Source organism: Arachis ipaensis, chromosome B03 (assembly GCF_000816755.2).
Source record: "Arachis ipaensis cultivar K30076 chromosome B03, Araip1.1, whole genome shotgun sequence".
In the NCBI taxonomy this organism is placed as follows: Eukaryota; Viridiplantae; Streptophyta; class Magnoliopsida; order Fabales; family Fabaceae; genus Arachis; species Arachis ipaensis.
In genome coordinates, this window is record NC_029787.2 from 131,703,098 (window position 1) to 131,710,906 (window position 7,809).

The window sequence follows — 7,809 nt, forward strand, 5'->3', positions numbered from 1 at the left end:
TAATTATACTTTTAAGTATTTTGAATAGATTTATTTTATTATATTATATTTTACATATGAATATATGTTCTATTATGTAATTAAATAAAGATATATTTTTTTAATAAAAAATTTAATAACTAAATTAACCATTAATTATGTTAGTAAAGAGTGATCCACAGCAGAAAGAGGAATCGAGTGAGAAGACAGGAGATAACAATGACATCGGCGTTGCTGGCTATACTAGGAATGACGGAAATTTAACAACGTAGTTAAGAAATGATACACTGAAGAAAGAGAGATTGCGTGAGAGTGACGACGACTCGGTGCTTCTTGTCACGACGACGACGACGATACTTGGAAGGGCCGAAACTACGCGATGAAGAAAGAATTGAGGAGTGGAAATGTGCTTCAATTAAAGGGAGTGAGATTTTGATATTTTAAGAAATTATACCATTACTCGTCTCAAATAATAAATTACAAAATAAATTAATTATGGTTAAGATAATGACCAATTAAAATTTGACATATTATAAAGAGTAATTTACATAGAACTTGGATACAATCCATTGTTTACATGGTTTGCACCCCGTTATCTATCTAGAGAAATTGAAATAAAATAATATAATGTTGATCTCTATAATAGTCTATCCAACTAACTCATTCCCCATATATGCGTTACTGTTAATCTCTTCAAATACGCACGCATGGGTTGGCTTAGTTCCTCGAATTGTTGGCGCAAATGATACTGAAATTCTTTTACAAATTACTCATCGAGTTATTAATTATTATTGTCATCGATTTTCTTATAATTAAAAAATACAAAATAAAAATGGAGATCGAAGAGCATTTCATCATTTCCCTGCAATGTCCATCGAAATGCAGTAGCATTTCTCATGCAATGTCCATCAACATGAAAAACCAGTAATCTCTTCTAATAAAAAATAAAAAATAAAAGTAATGACCGTACATGCCTCTCTTAGCTACCATGAGTTTCCCTAATTAATTAGTTTTCTCAAGAACGCATCTGAACTATACAGTTAATAAGAATACAACAATCTCAAAATATAATATTATTACAAGTTAAATTTCATGTAAAGTTTACAAATGTTGAGACGCTGATATATATCATACGTAAATGTACCCTAATTTACGTAGAATATGCATGCAAGAATCACGTAGCATCTATAAATTAAGATGCCATATGAATAGATTTCCAAGCTAACCCAACACCTAGCAAGAACAAAAACCAATAACAACAGAAAAAAGAAACAATGAACACTGCTGATCACATGGCCTACGAGATTCCAAGAGGGAACTCAGGTCGGCAGCAGCAGCAGCCACCAGCAGCACAAACTGGAAACATGGCCTACACGATTGGAAAAACAAACTCAAATCCGCAGCCACAGCCGCATCAGCAGCCACCACCAGCAAAACCTGGAGACATGGCCTACAAGCTAAGATGAACATGAAGTCATCACGTCCATGATCACTAGGAAACAGGTACTTAAAGTCTATATATATTTTCTTGCATTACTTCCATTAAATGATATTAGCTAATTAAAAAAAAAAAATACCTATACATCTAATTATGTTGACTAATCATTAACTGTTTTTATTTTATTATTCACCGGTACTTTCTTGAACTGCAAACTTTTGTCCTACAAAACTTTGCTTTAACTTTCTATATGATTAGTTAATTACTTTTATATATATATAGCTGTTTTTTAAATTTTATTAATTAGCTCATCATTATTAAGCATGATGAGAAGATAATAAAAGATTATTATTCATCTTTTCAATATTTTTGTTGAAGGTCGTACATGCATATGGGGAAGTGGAAGCTATGTAGCTACTAGCTATTGAAATTAAAGGAATAAGCTTGCAGCAGCAGCAGCAGAGATTATATTATTATTGTTAATCAAAGAATAAAGATCATCTATTATTTGGTTAATTAATTGTAATTCGTTACTTCTTGTTCGTTTTGTTATTATTAGTGGTCGCTGTTTAATTTGCAGCTTTGAACATTATACGTAGAAGGCAACTTTTATGTGTAATTATTATTAATGTCTCTGAAAGTTTATATTATAGGCAGTGCTATTTCAAGTAGATTGTGAATATAATATTCATAATATAATATAAGTATAGGTCATTATTTCCATTATTGTACGTTTGTTCTCCATTGAAAGGTATCAATATAAATCAGGGTAAAATTAATAAGTAATCTCCTAGCATTATAAAAAATTCTGGTTAAAATATGTTTTTTTTTTTAATTTTACGACGATTTTAACGGTCATTATTACCTTGAACGATAGTAAAAAAATCGCTTTAATTTTAAGTCCCATTTAGTTATTAAGGCGATTTTTTAAAAATTACCACAATTTTCATATTAAAATAACAATTTTTGAGTTAGTTTAAAATGGTTCTTAAATCGCTATTTTAAATTGGTTAAAATGATGATTATTAAATTATTTAAAATGGTATTTAAACTGCCATTATTCTCCATATATAATGTAATTTTAAACCGCCACAATTTTAAAAAATGTCAATAATAACCAAAAAATAAAAAACGGCCATAATTTAAAAAAATTACAGTAATTTTCATTAAAACTACCATAATAACCATCACAATTTTAGAATCTTATTATTTTAAAACTGCCACAATATTTATTATAATATGTTGTCAAATTTTTTCATCAACCTATTTTTATTACAAAATTTTATAATTTTTACGTAGAAACATGATCGAATTTACAAAATTGCATAATAATAGGGTCAAAAACCTAAAATCTAAAACCAGTCGTATCATCTATGTAGAGTTCTATTAATTTTTTAAAGTGAGATGAGAACATCTTATTTATTAATATTTGATAAGTGACTCCAGCATTTTTTAATACAAAGGGCATTATCATATAGCAGTAGTTTGCTTCGAAAGTAATGAAAGAGGTACTCTCTTGATCCGGCTTATACATCAGGATTTAGTTGTATTCCGAATATGCGTTCATGAAAGACAAGTATTTGTAGCCTGAGGCCAAATCTATCAGAGCGTCGATACTGAAAAGTGGATAAAGGTCATTTGAACAAGCTTTGTTAAGGTCGGTGTAGTCAATGCACATCCTCCACTTCCCATTTTGTTTCTTCATGAGTACTACGTACGCAAACCATAATGGGTATTTTACCTTCCTTATAAAGCCAACTTCTAGCAGTGTCTGAATTTGTTCTTCTACAACTTATAGCTCGGTTCAGGATATGAACAAATAGGTACTGATATGAGTGGTGATGTGGGGGTATGAGTGGATCAGGTTAATGTGGGGGTATGATGTGGGGGTATGAACTCCCTCAAATTTGTACAGTCTTTCTTTAAGCAGTCCTTGAAGAAGAATTTTTTTGAAGATCTAGCATTTCACATTGCATAAGTAAAGCCAGAATTCAAAATACACACAATTATCTAATGCAAACTTAGCTACACTTACTAAGTTTTTGGATATGATAGGGACATGGAGCAGATTTTGTAATTGAAACGGTCTATTTGATTATGATGCATGCATTAATGTACTTCTAATATGCTTAATTTTCATACATTGGCCATTACCTCCAAAGACCTGTTCTGTACCCTCATAATTTGTTCCTGTGGTTAGGTTTCTTGGATCATATGTGATGTGGTGAGAGGCTCCCGAGTCTGGGTACCATGCAGTGTTTGGTACTAATGAAGGCACGGTTAGAAGAGCTTGAGGGTTGGGAAGGGTAGGTTGCAGTGTGTTTGCGGATTGTTGCTACTGCTGAGGGATGTTCGGGCTTGAGTTGTTGTGAAAGGCAAGAGATGGTGGTTGAGCCGTGTTTAGGGGTTAGAGGTGAGGGTTCATGAATTCCTGATCGAAGCAATGGTAGCACTGGATGACTGTGTGGCCAATCTTGCCACAGAGTTGGCATTGTGGTCTCCTTCCTTGCTATTATGAGGACCGTCCTCCCCTGAATTGGCCTCTGCCTCTGGAGCTTCGGAAGCCACTGCCTCTGCCGTTGTAGTTGTTATAGTTTCTCCTTTGAGCGCTGTATCTTGAGTTTCATCACTTTGAGCAATGTTTACTTGCATTGAGCTTAGCTCATTTTTTCTGAATCTCTCAATCAACTCTTCTTAAATCAAGAGTTGTGTTTCAAAGTCGCTTTCGGTAGTGTGATCCATACTTGCCATTGCAACGGTGACAAATGTATTGTATTCTTCTCTAAGACCTGCCAATGCTAATTCGATGTATTCTTCTCTTGAGAGAGGTGCACCTATTAGCGAATTTGCCACTTGATTGATCTTTGACATATATTCTATTACTGTTGACCCGTGTTTCTTGAGCGTTCTTAGTTGAGACTTTAATTGTTTGATTTTTGTTTTCGTTCGCACTGCAAAGTATTCTTCTAGTGTGGTCCAGATTTAACATGCGTACTCACATTCAACAACTCGATTCACAAAGTTTGGCTCCATGGACGCGATGAGCCAAGCGACAAGCCATTGATCTTGAATCTCCCATTCTGAGTATTCTTGGCTTTCAACTTCATTTCTGTGATCTGATTCTGAGCTGAACCTTGTTGGAATCTTTACGGAATTGAGATGATCTTGCAGCTTGTTGACCTTGATGCATGTGAGTGCTTGTTTCTTCCATGCTTTGAAGTTGTTCTCATTGAGCTTGGTTGCAGAGAATGCAGCGAATGCATTCTGGTTCGGTGCGCCTGTAGGTGCTGTGGTGGCGAACTGTGAAGCGTGTTCCATGGATCTGAAGCTCTGATACCATGTGAGGTATCAGTACAGGATTGAAGATAAAGTGAAGAACAGAGAAAAAGCAGAAAGAAAAAGAAAACAGAGAGAAAAAGAAAGCAGATCTTAGACTTGTGAAGAAAATGAATTTGCCTTGCTTTCTTTTACAGGTGTCATTGATATATATAGTCAGAAATGTAGCTATCTTAACTAGCTGGAAGAATAACTAACTACTTCTAGAGACTTCTTAAAAGTTCTATTTGTAACTAACTTCCTAACTGTCATTCAATTGCAGCTTGCCAGAGCTTTACTGCTAACAGTCACCTCTATTGTACAAGTCAGGCACCTGGATATACATCTAGCTTGTGGTTCATGAGGTCGGGATGAATGCTTGGCATATCAAAAGCCTTTCAAGCAAAGAGATCAAATTTCCTTTGTAAGCTTGGAGGTTTCGATATCATGTAGAGTCTAACCTTTAAAAAAGGTCAAACTTTTTTTCGTGAGCTCTAAAAGATGTCAAATTTTTCTTGTGGGGCTGCTTCTAAAGTTAAAACTTTTTATAGCATTTATGCTCCGACTTTTGATCTCTATAAATGGTGGCTATCCCCTTCTTTGTTGGAAACTATTCAGTTTAGAGGTGTCCAACCTATTACTACATTATAGGTAGATCGGGTGTCTACCACAATGTAATCAGCACTGATAGTACAAGCTTTAGGACTTTTGCCAAAGGTGGTATAAAGGCTTATGTAAACAAGAGGTCGGATTGGTGTTTATTCTAATTCGAATAGAGTTTTGGGGTACACCTTTAAGTCCATGACAAATAATTTTAATTTATAACCAATATATAGTCAATAGAAAAAAAGACAACAAACTAAATATTTTAAATTTTTAATAAAAAATAGTAAAAATAAATTTGTTAATTATATGTTAAATAAAAGCATTTGATTACATCTGTTAAATAAAAGATATGGTATATAAAGAATTTAATTTTGATACATTATAAATATAAAATCGTTTTGCATGCATGTGAATTTAATCATATAACGTCATATTAGTAAAAGAACTATTTTTTATATTAACTGCATAAATAATAATCATCTAAAAAATAGTTATAATTGTATGATTTATATTGTCATTACATAAAAATTAATCTCTATATATAAATTAAAGAAGTTAACAGAAATATACAAAACATCTCTGTTATTAGGGAATTGAAAAATATAAAACCAATTTATTTTTTAAAAAAATGGGTGATTAACATATTTTTGTATTTAGTTAATAATTTTTTCCTCTTTTTGAGAGAGAGAGAAATTATTTCAATTTTCTTACATTAGCCTTAATAACTTATAGGAAAAGTATGGATAGCGAATGTAATTAGTATATAATATGTACAATAAAAATATTTTTATAATTAAAATTAAATGATAATTAAATTAATTAATTAACTTATAAATTATTTCCAATTTTAAATACAAAACAAATAAAGATTCCAAACGGTTACAAACACCTCCCATTGGTCTCCCTCTCCCTCTCCCTCTCAATCCTCTCTCATCGGTGCCGCCTGGCGGAATCGCCAGCGCGAGAAGCGCTTCGCTGAAGACCAAGTTGTACCCTAACCCCAACAAAGAGCTTTAAAAGAGTGAGACGAACTGGTACGCAACGCGGTTCCCGAAGCCGAACTTGATGAATCCCTTAGCGAAGAAGAAGGCGAGACAGACAAGTCACGGGATCGGGTCACCAAAGCCTGAAAATGCCGCAGCGAATGGAAGGATTTTAGTGAGGATGGAGACACCAAATCCAAGAATGGGGACGGCACCGAAATGCTAACTCTTTCTAGCGCCGACGATGGAAGACCAGCTTCGACGTCCGGCAGTAGAATTTTCTGCACGTTCAGCCGGACGCATCGTCGGCACGAAACGACGACAGGCATGATAGCGGCGACGAGATGCATGTGGTAATGTTGCTGCACCTTCCGCCATTATCATTGGCCTGCTGCTGCTAGTACTTATATTAGTTAGCCATGTAACTCTTCTTTGATTAATTAATAGGTTTTAATACTTGTAAAGGATAAAATAAAATATTATCACCCAACTGCTCCCATGCTTAGGCTGTTAGACCATCTCCAGTAGGAAACTCATCCCAATTCCTGTTTATGGCCCACCTGTCATAAAAAGTAAATCCACATCAGTTTTTGCGTCATAAACAATAAATAGGAACTCAAAGCATCTCTATCTTCTCCATTAGGAGGAACTAACTTTAGTCCCTATTGTGGTTCCACTTAATTAATTAATTAAAATACTTAAAATTAATATAATTAAATTTTTTCAATAATATTATTTAAATTTATAAATTTAAAAATAATTCATTATTAAAAGATATTAATATTAAATAAATTCATATATAATAATAATACACAATATATAATTCGAGATTATACTAATTTATAGTTTTGTGTTTACAACTGCTAATTTTAATAATATCATTAGCATTTTAAATTTTAAAAATAAAAATAACCAACTCAACTAAAAATTATTTTATAAGGTATAAAAATTAAATTTATTTTTTAATGTAAGTAAATTTAATTAATTATAATTTAATATAATAATATAAATAATATTCAATATTAATTATAATATAAATAATTAATATAAATTATTAATTAAATAAAAATATAATTATTTAATATAATTTTTATTATAATTATTACTAATTTAATTATTATTTAATTATTTCAGATTTTATATTATTATTTTTTTATAATAACTTGTCAAATGACAAGTTGTTATTGATTAATTTGAGTCCCTGCTTAGAAGGACTCCCTTACCTGATCCTTGTGCGAGAACTCACTCCTTCTCTCCTCCAATGGTTAGAGTTCCTATATGTCAGAAAAAAGTCAAAGAGGAACTCACCATTAAAGGTGCTCTTAGTCAACGTACACGGTATCGTCTTCAAATTTAGAGCCAGCAATCTCGTCGTCGAATCAGAAATTTTGAACTTCATATTATTACTTGTTGAATTATGTATTTATTATAAAGTCCAAATTTATACACTATTTAATAAATTATAATTTTATTTAATTTTTAAAGGAA

General features: G+C 32.3%; 1 long non-coding RNA gene across 1 annotated transcript; it reads left to right on the forward strand.

Annotated features, from left to right (window-relative positions):
- On the forward strand, window positions 1,179-2,203 carry LOC107634722. Its single transcript, XR_001619036.2, has 2 exons — window positions 1,179-1,482; window positions 1,796-2,203. It is a non-coding gene; the product is annotated as an uncharacterized LOC107634722 (long non-coding RNA).